At 39.3% G+C, this 15,758-nt stretch overlaps 1 long non-coding RNA gene across 1 annotated transcript in view; it reads left to right on the top strand.

Moving 5' to 3' along the window:
• Window positions 1–407: 407 nt before the first annotated feature.
• Window positions 408–15,758, top strand: part of LOC114673181 (uncharacterized) — a 44,654-nt gene continuing 29,303 nt past the window's right edge. Inside the window, exons 1-2 of the long non-coding RNA XR_013407116.1 lie at window positions 408–620; window positions 2,905–3,001. This is a non-coding gene — a long non-coding RNA (uncharacterized LOC114673181). The remainder of the gene's footprint in view (window positions 621–2,904; window positions 3,002–15,758) is intronic.

Below are 15,758 nucleotides of genomic sequence, written 5' to 3' on the forward strand. Positions count from 1 at the left end.
GTTTGTGACGTTACAAATGTTTACTTAGGATAAATTCCTAGAAGCAGGATTTCTACGTTAGAGGTTAAGGACATTCTGAAAGCTTTTGCTGTTAAGTAATGTGAAGACACCAAGAGACCTCACCCCCATATTCTTTTGTCAGCAGTGTATGAGATGCCTAGATTCTTACTACTCCTGAGGGTAATCATTGAAGTGAAAGGAAATACTTAAAAGTGGATTTTTAAAGACGAATGACTAGGCAGTTTCATTCAGCCTTTTGGAATATTCAGACTTTATTGCCGGACCAGTCTTTTCCAGGAGTTCACTTGTTACCAAATGACTTAGAGTCACACTATAAAAGGGGTCATGCCGATGGTATTGTTCATTCACTTATAAGAAAGGTCACGTCTTTCTTGCTTTATTCAAAGGAGCGGAAGCTGGCTTGCTTCCAGCTGGGATATCCTGATTGGAAGTCAGCTCGGACAGTCAGCTTTGCTCCTTCCTTTACCATCCTCTTAGTGCAAGTTCCTCAAAGAAGAGTGGGATGTGTACACATGCTGATTTGCACATACACAATGCATCGAACACGTGATCTACTTTGCCCATCCTGTGTGGCTTTGGGGTCCAAGGGGAAGGGAGAGGTAAGAGGCTGAGAAAATGGGCATTTCTTCCTGGTAAGTCTGTATCAAAGATGAGTGTTTGGCTCACCAACAGCTGCTACACTAATTATTCATCTTAATAACAATGAGTAACGATTTTTAAAACTCGCAAGCGCCTACCAACACTATATTTAGTGCTATACGATATGCTTAGCTCAGAGTCCTTGTTGGACATTTTATAATAGCCTTTAAAATAATATCTTACATTTTCAAAGCCCTTTACTGTGGACAAAGTGTTTTCATATTGATAAGTGAATGTAGGGTGGGTGGTCAGATTTGGTGGTATTTCGTGCTCTTTACCCGTGTTTGAATACTGCTCAATTTCAAGCCTTCTGATGATTCCTTCTGTTTCAGATCTATCGTTTAAATCCTTACTTAAAAAAAAAAAAAAAAAAAAAAACAATGATGGGCTCAAATCTCTTATCCTATTTCTTAATAGGATGGGATAAAATGAAAGATGTGGTTAGCTGTGATGACACATTTAAATAAATAGAAAAAATAGAAAAGTCAATCATGTGGCAAGATATGCTTTCACTTAGTGTCTTGTCCCCTGGAAGTCAACATGAAAAAGTGCTCTGGCTCTTGGATTAGAAAAAGCCCCAAACATCTTTCATGCATGGCTGGAAGCGTAAGACTCGTTACCTTGGCTCTAATCCAGTGCAAAGGGGAATTTCAAGAGCTGGTTCACATATTTGTAATTTTCCAGTTTTAAGCATACACTTCCTATCCTGGCCATTTGTGCTTTCTGGGGGAAGCTAGCAAATTGCTTGTGCAGAGGGAAAATGGTTCTTGATATCTTAAAACCGTAAAGTGCTGTGGGATATTTTTGGATAAAGAGTTCAGGGAGATCATTAATTTTGTAACCACTGTGTTGTCATTAGCACAGTTCTAGGCTTACAATGTTTTATTAGTGTGGTTTGCATGATTAGTTTACTTGGAGAATCATTGTAAATTATTGATGCTGTCATTCTGCTGTGGGGAAGCCTAGCAAACTGGAGGAAATAAAAAAGGCATAGATTTTGTTGTTGTTGTTTTTAATCCTAGTTTATGAGCTGCAGTACTCACTAAAGTGCTTTGGAAACCTACTGAAAGATTTATTAATTCAGGAAAAAAGATACTGGTTCAGAGGACCACCAGAGGAAGCTTCAGGGAGCAGAGGGGCCCCAGAAGGTCTTTGAGCAGGAAAATAGTACTGTGAGCAACAAACTACCTTGTTTGATTGAAATGGAGCGTTCTCTAAGAAGTTGAAAGGCAATGGGTCAAACAGATAAAACTTTGAGTCATTTCGATAAGAAATTTAAGAGTAGCTTTCAAGGGCTGGGCGTGTGGCTCCTGCCTGTAATCCCAGCACTTTGGGAGGCCAAGGCAGGTGGATCACAAGGTCAGGAAATCGAGACCATCCTGGATAACATGGTGAAACTCCGTATCTACTAAAAATACAAAAAAATAATAATAATAATAATAATTAGCCCAGCGTGGTGGCAGGTGCCTGTAGTCCCAGCTACTCGAGAGGTTGGGGCAGGAGAATGGTGTGAACCCGGGAGGTGGAACTTGCAGTGAGCCGAGATCACACCACTGCACTCCAACCTGTGTGACAGAGTGAGACTCCGTCTCAAAAAAAAAAAAAAAAAAAAAAAAAAAAAGAAAAAGAAAAATAGAGTAGCTTTCAAAAAGCCAGAGCTAAGTGCTAGGACAAATCTCCCAAGAAGATGGACACAGGTGATATATCCTACATAGTACGCCATGTAGCCCATCATGGGTGCTTACTGCGTGAGCGGCTACCCTTCTTGCAACTAAACATGGTGATCATGACTGGCCAGAAGCCCTTGCTGGAGGAAGGGGAGAAGAGCAGAAGGCATTTACATAAAAGATGCATCAGTACTTCTCATTGTGAAAATATACAAGTAAACCCAAAGCCCTTGTTGATGGCCGACCCTCAGTCCTGGCACTCTCTTGCTGGATTGGCTTATCCTTCTAGATGAGCTATGCTCTTTTGTGATTTTGGCTTCCTGTAAATGGTATCCCACTGCACATCCAAACATAAACGTGCTTGTAACATGTCAAGTATCTCTTGAAACTCTTTCTGTATAAGTATACTCAGAACCACTTTTAATTTTAAACTGCAGGTTGCATTTTATAGTAGGATGTACTCTATATATGCGGTCATTCTCCTGTAAATAGATAGTTAGATTTTTCTGATGCTGCCTGCCTGATAAGAATGATGTTGTGGGTTCCAGGTGTTTAATGTCAGTTATTTTCTGCCCAGTCAGGTGAAGGAGAAGTAATATTCCACGAACGTCTGAGGTTGGCTGGCCAGCAGAGTTTGGATGGTCGAACACAGTTTTTGGCTCTGCCTTTGATGGGTAAGTGTGTAAGACCCATGTTGTTGCTTCTACCTTAGAGGAAAACATCTTAACTACAGTATTGAGGGAACTATGTTTCCATCAGGAGACACTTGCATTTATTCCATAGGACAGTTAGGTTATGTTAATATTTTCTGATTTTCCTCTCCTTTCTGTAAGGGTAAAGGAAAAATAATTTTTAACCTATGTTTTAGACTTCAGTGAGAACCCTCTCCTATATTCACACTTTCATTACTTTTCAGTAGATTCACAGAAACATCTATGTAGACTTAACAGTTTGGCCATTAGCTTATGGTAAAGCTTAGGACATATTCTTCCTTGCCTAAGTGTGAGTATTAATTTATGATTTAAATGACTGTGTTGCCTTTTTGTTTTGTGACTGAGACAGGGCTGATACTGGTTATGGGATGTGTGTATCATCCCAGCTCCCATAAAAGGGGCTGATTTGCCTATTAAAATCATTAAAGGAATAAAACCTATTAGGGGAAATAATGATTAGGTCACAACATCCATGATAAATAGAGAACTGGCTAGTTAAAATGACCGAGTTAAAAATGTTAATTTTGTTCATGGGTTTTAATGTTTTATATTCCTGTTTAGCAGGAAGGGAGAATTTATTTAGGACTGAATGGAAGCTATTACAGGTGGTATTATTATTATAGAGTAACCCATGAAGAAGGATATTTTGTTTAAGCCTTCAATATCATACAATAAATATTAAGTATTTCATAAACAATAAAAATAATCTTTTCTCTGTTGACTTTGGTTACTGATACTATTTGAAATAGAATAATGAGTTCAGTTCAGGATATCTGAGAGCAAAGATTACAAGGGAAAATTGCTGAAGATAAACCCCCCCTCCTGCAATCTCTAAGGGCAGAGTTTATCTTGTCTGGTCTAACTCATGTGGGAATTTCAAACATCTGAAAAAGTTCTATTTGGGGTGAATGATTGGCCTTGAATTTTGACCTCTATAACAGAGATAACTTGGATTTTTTGGGAAATTTGATGATGATGTATAGTGAATTTTCTTATCTGGGAAAGATGAGTTTTTGAAGTGTTGTTATGGAATGGGTCTTTCTGGAAGAGTCTAGTTTTGACTCAAGCTAGCTTCCCAAATGCTGCTTGAAATCATAATATCTTGGAGAATGCTTGTACTGCTCTTAAGTGGGCAGGGAATCTTTGTTTATTCCCTGGCAGCGATGTATGGCATTTCCAGTTACTCAGGCTTAGGGAATAGAGCAGTCTTCTCCCGCAGGACTCAACTCTGCACCCTACAAAAGAATTGGCCTCGTTAGGGTACTTTTGATTTGTTGTGCTAGTTTAAGCAAGGGGCACTTGACTGGGTATGATTTACTTTGTGTTTACAAGAGGAAAACATATAAACAAACTTCCGTCTCTATTAGGTAATCGACAAATGTTTATGGAGTGTTTACTGTGCACTTTCAATTGTGCCATGGCCTTTTGGGGATATAAAAATAAATTATCGGAAGTTTCTGAATTACCTTCCCCCCAGACACCATTCTTTTCTCTGGGCAGGACTTTCCATTTAACTGTACCTAAAAGTCCCAAGTCAGATAATGTTTGAGATTGTGTCCTGCCTTCCCAGAAACATCAGCACATCTGGAGCTGTAGCCTTGGGGTTGCTTGAATTTGACTCCTTGCCCATTCTTCATGACTGTGTTCTGGACCCCTGGCAGGTCAGCTTTTTGTTTTGTTCCTGTCTACTGCTGACCTCTTCAGACCTTGCACTTGTCCATATGCCTGCCCCTGTCTGTTCCAAGTCAGGTTTCCAGCTTCACTGTCTGTTGGATTCAATTCCTATCAGCTACTGGGTCTGCTCCTGTCTTGGTCTTGCTTTGGTGACCCCTTTTCTACTCTTGGGCTCTAGATTCTGTTTTCTTTTAGCTCACAGCTTGGTGTTCAGCCATGGTTTATACCCATCATGACTTTATCCAGCTGTTCTCCAGAGTAGGTTGGGCAAGAGGATGTGTATGCCTTGGTGAAAAAGTATTACCTCTTTAGGGAAACTGTCCAGGATACCTGTGAAAACACATCCATTACTTTAGTTGTGGCGATAGCATGGTGGTGAGGAGCACATTCTGGAATTAGATAACGTTGATTCTCTGTCCTTTGTCTCCCATCTGTGTACCTTTGTAGGGGTTATTAATCCTCTGTTTTCTCATATGTAAAATGTGAACATGACAAATTTCACAGGGTTGCTATGGGCTAGAAGATGCGTAGGATATCCTCAGCATATAGTAAGTGTTCAGTAGCTATTGCTTTCATTATAAGTGTCTGGGGAATTGCAAGTAGCTTGGTGTTATTACTGCATACTTCAATAACTTGGAAGTTATGCTACCAGCTTTGGTTAGTCCTTCTAATTTATTACAACTGATATATATATATTAAGTATCTTCTATGGGCAAAGGGTTATGTCAAGCACTTTCCAGGATGTAAAGTATAGAATATGATCTCTATAAAAACCTTGAAAGAGGTTGCAATGTATTAGGAAACAAAACAATTTTATTAAGAGGCCAAATGTGATAGATGGTGCAAGGGAGATGCCAAGTCTAGTGGGAGCAGAAGGAAAGAATGGGGTGTCTAATGGCTCAGATAATTGGAAAGGGCTCCATCAAGTAAAGGACATCTGAACTAGACCTTGAAGGATGTGAATATTTCTGGAGACAAAGAAGGGAGATGTAGGAATTTCAGTAGGCAAATATTGAGGTAAGAGGGCATATTTAGGGTAAAGTGATCTTGAGCAGGTAGATATTGAGGTAAGAGGAAGTATTTGGGGAAAGCGGTCTTACAGTGTTGTTTAAATTGGGGATCTTTGTAAATGTACATTTGGAGACCATTGTATGAATGATCTCAAATGTCACGGCCAACAAATTTAGACTTTATTCTATGGCAAGTGAAGGATGTTGAGCAGCACAGTGTTATAATCAGGTCACATTTAAGGAAAGATTGGCTGGAATAGATCATGAGATGAATTGGAGCTGCTGTATTAGATGTGGAGGCAGTGAGAAGAGAGAATAAATTATTGCATTTGTCTAGGTGGGAGGAATCCTGGATTGTATTAGGATATAAGACAGAAAACATATAAGAGTCATTTCAGTGGTTGAAGCAAGAGGACTGATTGAATGTAGAAGGCAGGGAAGGTGGATACATTGGAAAACTCACTGGAGTCTGGGAGCCTGGGAAGACAGTGACATCATTAACATAGAAATGGAAGGAAGGAGGAGGATAAAGAAAGATGATCAGTCTTGTTTAGTGCATATAGATGTGGTGCCTAGGACTAGTGGCATATTCTGGTGGACGCATTTAGCAGCCAGTTGGAAAGACCTTGTAAGGTAGCACTGCTCAAATCCCGTTGGGATCTAGTTTGTTTTTAAATCCATGTAGGCTAGAATCCTTCTCATACTTTTCTACTCAGTATTTTTTATTTATTTTTTGCACTATTCTCCTTAGCAGCATCTAATACCAGTTTTCCCCTTGGAGGTTTGCCCAGTGGTACAGTTAGGGAAATAATAATGATTCTGCCTGGTGTGTATGTGTGTGTGTGTGTATGTGTGTGTGTGTGCGCATGCGTGCGTGTGGTGTGTGTGTGTGTTTATTATAGCTCAGTCTATAAGGGAACATGCAATCTTTAACTTATCTGACCTCTGTTTTCTAACTTGTAAAATATGATGAATAATAATCACCTTATGTCTCCTAGGATAGTTGTATGTCCAAATTAGAATGTCACTAAAAACACAATTAAAGTGCTATATAAATGAAATGAATCATTCTTATACTCATCATCAAAGTCCATAGCGGATGTCTTTCAGGTGACTTTTAAACCCATTACCCCATTGCTTCCTATAAACTAGGAAATCACCCAATGAGAACTCCTTTTTTTTTTCTTTTTTGGCATTAGCCTGTGAATCATAGACTTATTTCTTCTAAAGTGACAATTAAAAGCAAAGAGAAGGAAAGCTCAACTGCACAAACACATCTATTTATATTTTAAACTGAAAGTGCATCACCCAAACCACAAAACCCCAAATCAAATTTTAGCTCCTTCCGAGCCCATGTCCAGCCCTTGGGCTCTCCCGGAGGTGAACTGTTGGGAAAGTGTGTGGGCTTCAAGCCCAGGATCGACTCAGTGGCTTCTTCCTCTCCCATCCCCACGCCTTCCCTCCAGCACACCTGTTTGCAGAACTTCTTCCTCTCTTGCCCAGGCATTTTGATTCTGGTCACGACCACCTGTGAAGGATGACGCAGATGTAGCCCTACGCACATCCTTGCCTTGTTGCTGTCTTCAGGGTCCCAAACTGGGTTGATTCACCCCACAGGACGTTATTTTTAGCCTTTATCTCTTAGTGATTTTGTTTTCTTTCCGCTGCCTTTTGACCTGAGAGCTGGAAATAAAGTCCGCCTTCCATAAAGACGAGAAAGTTGTCAGTCATTTCCTTCCTGCTCACATGAAAGGCCGGCCCAACAGGGCTTGCAGAAGATGCTGAAAGTTCCAGTTCACTGGGTCCTGAAAACACCCACACTTTAGGAGTGAATTTCATCTCTTCCGTGTAGACTAAGCAGAGAGGTTGCCTGGGATAGGCAGCTGTTCTTTCAAAGGGTCTTGAAGATGCTCAAGGGAAATGCAATGAAAGAAAACCACATTTTCCCTCTCCTTTTGATCATGGTTGCTGAACCCAAACACCTGGGCAGCCTCCCTACTTTTAAATATTTGAAATAATTAAAAGAAATTCACAGGCAAAACGAGAAATTATTGCTTTTAGCATGAAATCATATCACACTATAACATCATTGGACAGAAAACTTAGTTTTTACTATGAAATAAAATATGAGAAATTGCTTTGCAAATTTTGTAAAGTGCTAGGTATGTTACAGATCTCAAAAATTATAGTTTGTTTTTTCTGAAATGAATATATGTATATATCTCAAATGAAATAGAAATATATAAAAATAAAAGAGAAAAATATATGAGCATGCAGTATCTTTTTCAATAGTGGAATTCATTTTTGGGCTATTATAATTCAACCAGTTGCCTATTGGTAAGCATTTTTGGAGAGGTATTATCAATATTAGTGCCCCTACTTTCCTCATACATTTATGAGTGAACTTTTCTATCATTATCATTCAGATTAAATTCTAAATGTGTAATTACTGACTCAAGGCATACACAGTTAAATTTTTAAAATTAAGTTATAGGTGATGAATGAAAATTATATGTATTTATGGTATGCGACATGATGTTTTGATATATGCCTCTGTCGTGAAGTGGTTAAATGAAGCTAGTTAACATCTCCATTACCACAATATACTTATTTTTTTTGTTGTGAAAACATTTAACATCTACATTCTTAGCAGTTTTTCCAGTACACAGTACATTATTACCAACTATAGTCACCCATTTCTCCAGGAAGACAGTACCAATTTACAGTTTCTACAGAGATGTGTGTAAATTTCCATTTTCTCAAACTCTTGCCAACAGAGGGTTTTGTTGGCCTGTCTTCTTAATCTTTGCTACTTTGGCTGTCCTCTTTGTTATTGGGTAACTTGAATATCTTTGTATATATTTCTGAGCTATTTAACATCTGTCTCTAATGAATTGTTTAATCCTTTCCCATTGTTTTTTCCTGTGAGGTTATCTTTTACTAATTGATTTATAAGAATCACTTTCCTATTGGGTATTAATTATTTTTCTCTTACATATGCAAATATCTTCCCAGTTTGTTACTTGTCTTTTTGTTGCCATACAATTTTTTCCTTTGTTTTTAAGTGGCTAGGCCTATTCATCTTTTCCTTTATGGTTTCTGCTTTTTGCATTGGATGGCCTTTTCTGTCACTGGATATGAAGCTTGCTTCTAGGCAGGCTTTGGAGCTGGACAGACCAACTTAATCCTCCTTTCTGTCTCACATTGGCTGAAACTCAAAGAGGTCAAATCAGTTGCCCAGGTCTGTAAATCGGGATCATAATCCCTATTTCACAATGTTGTTCAATGACAAATGGGCTTAGAGGTCCAGAGCTCAGGACTAGACTTGCCACGAAGGAAGGGCAGGGTGTTAGTTTCCTTTCTCCCTCTTATCTTCAAAATGAACTGGATACAGATTTAGTTCTTCTAAAGAAGGTCTCTTTTACTGTCTTGCTTTCAGTTAATACTAATAAATGCTCCACAGGGAAGTGGTTCTCAGGATGTCCTATGGGTATCAAGGGAGTGCCCATCTCTTTCCTGCTTTGGCATCTTGTTTTTTTTTTGGAAAAAGAAAGTAGGTAATTTCTGTTCCTGTATTTTCATCAAGTTATACATTTTTGAAAGAATAATTTGACTCATGGGAAAATGCAACTCAAAGATGAAAAACTAAAAAGATTGAACGTAGATGTTCATGTGAAGGTCTCAGGTTAAACAGAGAGAAAAGATGAAGCTGAGGCATCCAGGAGATTCTTGGGAAAGAAGGGCTTCTTCCTTGTGGAAGAGACCTCCTTGGGACTTTATTACTTCTACATATGCCTTTATGCTAACAAAATCTAGGCTCAATCATTAAAAAAAGATCTGTTTCTGCTACAACCACCATATTCATCAGCAAGTCAAAAAGTTTAGTTGTATATTGTATAGATAGAATGAAATATGAAAAGATGCCTCGGTAAGAGGTTTACTTGGTTTCACCATCCAACATCTACCTACATGTTTTCATTCTCTCCAGAAATAATGAAGTCATAACTTTCATCTCTTTGCAAAGAAAGTAAATTTTCAGGGAAGCTCCTTTTCTCTGCCAGGTGTAAATTTTGAAACATTCCTCAGTTAGGTCTCCATGTACAAAGCAATGGAGGAAATACAACCAGCCAACAAGCTAATCCAATAAATAGGAGCTCACCGTTACTTTACTCACCCAAATATCTCAAATCTTGGTTATTTCAGCCTGAATTATACAGAATTATTGAATCATTTTAAAGTCATTTTGTGTGTGTAGGCACAGTCTATTTTAGGGCTCTATTCTTTATATCCATAATCAGACGAGTTAATGTATGAAATATTAAGCTTTATAACTCTTGTTTCAATTCTCTTAATAATCTATCTCCTGCTTCTCATATAATAAAATTTAAATTTTACAAACTTTATTTGAAATCATCAGATAAGTGGGATTAAGGATAAATTCAGCATCTGTCATTAAAGATAATCCAGATATGGGATGGGTATGATTTTTTTTTTTTTTGGAGATGGAGTTTCGCTCTTATTGCTCAGGCTGGAGTGCAATGGCCTGATCTTGGCTCACTGCAACCTCCGCCTCCCGGGTTCAAGTGATTCTCTTGCCTCAGCCTCCCGAGCAGCTGGGATTACAGGCATGCACCACCACGCCGGCTAATTTTATATTTTTAGTAGAGATGGGGTTTCGTCATGTTGGCCAGGCTGGTCTTGAACTCCTGACCTCAGGTGATCCGCCCGCCTCGGCCTCCCAAAGTGCTGGGATTACAGGTGTGAGCCACCACACCGGGTGTGATGGGTATGATTTTTAAAGACCAGAGTACAAATAATAATAACAGTAATAATAAACTATATAAATTATTAATAAAAATAATAATCAAAGAGTATTTTAGTACGTAGGATTGATTGGTTGATTGATTCATTCATCAAATACTTAGTGAATGCCTACTATGTATTAGACAGGATTCTGTATACTGAAGATAGAATGGGAAGCAGATAAGATCCTTGCACACACAGAGCTAATTATCCTGTAGCCAATGGGAGAAACATAACAAATGAGAGAATGCGGAAATGAGATGACTGTAGGTAGTAATAAGCATATATATAAATAAAATAAAATTAGGAGATGTAAGAGATCATGTTGTGGGGAGGAAGGTGGCAGCAAAAATGCAATACATAGGTTAGGCGGGAAGGTCTCTCTGTAGAGGTGACATTTGTGCTGGGATCTGAGTGATGTGAGAGTGATGAAGCATGTAAGGAAGAGTTTTCCAAACAGAGGGGACAGCGGCTACTAAGGCCCAGGGGAAAGAATGAGTTTGGTGGTTGTATGTATGATGGTTAATTTTATGTGTCAACTTGGCTACACCGTGGTAGCCAGGTGCTCAGTCAAGTACTAGTCTAGATGTTGCTGTGAAGATATTTTTTAGATGAGATTCTGTGTAAATCAATACACTTTGAGGACATGGACAGACACTTCTCCAAAGAAGACATATAAGTGGCTAACAAACCTATGAAAAAATGCTCAACATCACTAATCATTAGAAAAATGCAAATCAAAACCACAATGAAATGCCATCTCACGCCAGTCAGAATCGCTATTATTAAAAACACCAAAAAACAACAGATGCTGCTGAGGCTGTGAAGAAGAGAGAATGCTTATACACTGTTGGTGGGAATGTAAATGAGCTCAGCCACTGTGGAAAGCTGTTTGAAAATTTCTCAAAGAGCTTAAAACAGAATTACCATTTGACCCAGCCATCTCATTCCTGGCTCTATATCCAAAAGAAAATACATTGTTCTACCAAAAAGACACATGCACTGGTATGTTAATCAAAGCACTATTCACAATAGCAAAGGCATGGACTCAACCTAGGTGCCCATCCGTGGTGGACTGGAAAATGATAATGTGGTAGATATAAAAAATGTGGTATATATCATGTAATACTATGCAGCCGTAGAAAAGAACAAAATCATGTTCTTTGCAGCAACATGGATGGAGCTGGAGGCTGTTATCCTAAGTAAATTAATGCAGGAACAGAAAACCAAACACTGCATGTTCTCACTTGTAAGAAAGAGCTAAACACTGGGTAGTCATGGACACAAAGATGGCAACAATAGACCCTGGAAACTACTAGAGTGGAGAGGAAAGGAGAGGAGCAAGGGTGGAAAAACTGTTGGTTACTGTGCTCACTACCTGAGTGATGAGATCATTCATATCTCAAATCTCAGCATCACACAGTATACCCAGGTAACAAACCTGCTCATGTACCTCCTGAATCTAAAATAGAAGTTATTCTTTAAAAAAAACACTTTGAGAAATGCAGATTACTCTTGGAAATGCAGGTGAGCCTCATCTAATCACTTGAAAGTCTGAGGAGAACAAAGGTTGGTTGTCTCCTCTGGAAGAAAAAATTCTTCCTGCAGACTCTTTGGACTTGAGCTGAAACATCAGCCTTCCCTGGATCTCAAAGTTGCTACCTTACCCTACAGGTTTTCACCTTGCCAGCCTCCACAATCACATGAGCCAATTTCTCAGAATAAATATCTTTCTCTCACACACATGCTGTTTGCTCTGTTTCTCTGGAGAATCCTGACTAATACGCTACATGAATAATAAGTTGAAAAGAGGAGAGACTAAAGTGACAAGAGTAAAGATGAGAAGAAATGGGTGGTGTGGTACATGTTGAAGTTACAGGTTGCAGGAATTACTCGTGAACTGAATGTATGAAGTGAGGGAAAGGATGAAGTCAAGGGCAATTCTTCTGCTAGGCACTGTGCTAGGGGCTCTCTATAATGCCTTATTTTTACAATAATCATTATCACTTATTTTATTTTGTTTTATTTTGTTTTGTTTTGTTTTCTGAGATGGAGTCTTGCTCTGTCGCCCAGGCTGGAGTGCAGTGGCACGATCTCGGCTCACTGCAACCTCCACCTCCCGGGTTCAAGCAATTCTCCTGCCTCAGCCTCCTGAGTATCTGGGATTACAGGCACCTGCTGCCAAACCCGGCTAATTTTTGTATTTTTAGTAGAGATGGGGTTTCACCCTGTTGGCCAGGCTGGTCTCAAACTCCTGACCTCGTGATCCGCCCGCCTCGGCCTCCCAAAGTGCTGGGATTACAGGCGTGAGCCACCGCACCTGACCTATCACTTTATATATGAGGAAAGCAAGAGCCAAAATTTTGAGTCAAATAACTTTTCAAAATCGTGAGCCTATAGATGTCCACATTTGTAGATTTTCTGAGGATCATTTAAGACCAAATGCCAAGGAAATACTTTTCAACTGGTTTCTATTTCATGACTTGAAGTTGGGGGTAGGGGAAAGGATGGATTGTTACAGTTGTTTAAGATCCTATTGGTCACATGTAGGTCAGTCTGTCCTATTAAACACAATACAACCTTCCTAGCATCTTGTTTTTCTTACACTTTCTTTATATCTGCCAGCCAATGACTCTTCATTTGATTATTTGTATAGTACTTAATTGTTACTCAGTTTCAATCTATTGTTTAACACACATGCAAGTGGTTAGACATTTTTCAGAGTCACAATCATATTAGTGATATATTTGAGGGAAGAAAAGCGAGAAAGTGCTTGGTCAACTCCAGTCATATACACACATTTTGTTATTTCATCCTTCCATGTATCCTCCAGAATCCATGCTACCATTCCCATGTTGCAGAAGATCAACCAGGGGCCTGGAGAAAAAAAGTATGATTTTTCTCAGATTACAGAAATAACAAATGACAAAAACAAGGTACAGAGAAGATATGCTAGGACACTCTCCATCATTTCATGCTATTAGTGTTTCTGAATTTTTTTCTACTTTTTTCTGGTATCTCTCCTCTTTGGTTGTTTCATACAACAATCTTTCCCATCTGCCACACTAAATATATATTAAAAATATATTCTAGTTAATATACAGTTTGTGTGGGTGTGTGTGTGCACACGTGAGCACGTGGGCACATGAGTACCTGCACTGGGACTCTTCAGATTTTAATGTAAGTGGGACTTTTTTTTTTCTTCAAGACAATTTTGCTTCGTTGCCCAGGCTGGAGTGCAGTGGAGCAATCTCGGCTCACTGCAACCTCTGCCTCCCAGGTTCAAGCAATTCTCATGCCTCAGCCTCCGGAGTCGCTGGGATTACAGGCACGTGCGATCACACTGGGCTAATTTTTGTATTTTCAGTATAGACAGGGTTTCACCATGTTGGCCAGGCTGGTCTTGAACTCCTCACCTCGAGATTTGCCTGCCTTGGCCTCCCAAAGTGCTGGGATTACAGGAGTGAGTCACTGCGCCAGGCCGTAAGTGGGACTTGTATTTATACTGATTTGGCAGCTTAAAATCACCCTTTCCCCTAGAAATGAACATATATAAGAGGAGACCATTTGACTTTCAATACAAAGCTTGCTTTACTTCCTTTGCTTTAGTATGATATTAGTTCTATTAAGAGTTGTTTTTTCAGTTAATCTAATTATTTTTGAGCAATGACATTTCCTCATTTTTGCACCTTTCAGTTAACAACATCCCCAGGATTTTTCTCTTATAGTCTTCATTATATATACTGAGCAATGTGTTTGTTGGGAAATCATTCTGTAATTCTAGTGTTTACCTGAGTTCAATAACCCCTCAGCATAATACAGTATTAATGAGGACTTTCAAACAAGACAGATAAAACATTGAAATCTTCACGTGCTTGTTTGCAGCTTTTGGATACAGGAGATCATTTAAAATAGACTTTTAATTTTATTTATTTTTGAGTTCTGATAACTTTCTAGATGACCTTGGTGTATGAACAGCATGGGCCAAGGAACTGTTTTTTTTCCGGCTTTCAGACGTCAGATTGCTTCCTTTCACACCTTGGAATGTCAGAAATGTACTAACTTCTTTCTCCCTGAGATGTTTTTCTCTTGCAGTATTATTATGGGGACAGTGGTATTCCGTGTACTTGTTGCCGGGTAGTTTTTCAGACTCTGTTGCAATTGAAACAAAAAGCCAACCAACAAAATCAACTCTTGCAATCATTTCTGTCACAAAGAAAATGTCACATGAACCTTCTCAAAGGCTGGAGATTTAATGCCAAAATGCATTGTGACATTTATAGGGTTTACCTTAGGTTTAGAATAGAGACCTGAATGCCCTAAACTTAGTCCGGTGGCTAAGGATCATTTGAGACCAAATGCCAAGGAAATACTTTTTAATTGGTTTCTATTTCATGACTTGAAGTTGGGGGTAGGGGAAAGGATGGATTGTTACAGTAGTTTCAGATCCTATTGGTCACATGTAGGTCAGTCTGTCCTATTAAACACAATACATGTGTATGGGGGACTCTTGGTATGTATCCAATTCCATTCTCTATTAAATGACAATCTTGATAAAAGTTTATGGGTTTTTACTAAACAAAAACCAGAAGAGATTTGGTGGCAGAGATATTTAGTGCTCACAAAATATCAGTGCTTCCTTGCCTTCCTTTCTCTGCCTTGCTTGCAATTAAGTTCGAGCTGTGGACCTGTTTTGGCAAATGGGTTGTGAGCAGAAGTGATGTCTGCCCCTTTCATTTCTGCCCCCAAAATCCCTCCATGACTTTTGGGTTCTCCCCTCCTGTGCTGCAGAGGCCTTGGGAGCTGAGATGGGGAAATGGTGGCAACATAAGATGGAGAAGTCCTGGAGAGAATTTTCCTGGAAAAAAGTCTGCATTGGACTTAGCATGAGCAACAATTGAACCTTTGTGGTATAGAGCTCCCCATATTTTGGGTTCCCTCTTACCGGGGAAAGGCTAATTTTTCAAATTTGTATAATATCAGGATGACTGTCCAAATTTTTATCATAGTTCTGAAACGGGAGAGTTCCCTGACCCACCTTGTGGGACATGCGACAAGGATGTGGCTCCTCTGTTCGGTAGCTGCCATTGCTCAAACTCCTTATGGGAGGGGGAGCATGCAGACAGATGGGTGCAGAAGCTCAAGCGGGTGTGTGTTATAGTGAGCTCTTTTAACCTTGTTGTCTATGTAAAGCTTAAGTGTTAACCAGCTCAGTGGACCCTCTGCCTTTC

This window comes from Macaca mulatta, chromosome 16 (genome assembly GCF_049350105.2).
Source record: "Macaca mulatta isolate MMU2019108-1 chromosome 16, T2T-MMU8v2.0, whole genome shotgun sequence".
Classification (NCBI taxonomy): domain Eukaryota; kingdom Metazoa; phylum Chordata; class Mammalia; order Primates; family Cercopithecidae; genus Macaca; species Macaca mulatta.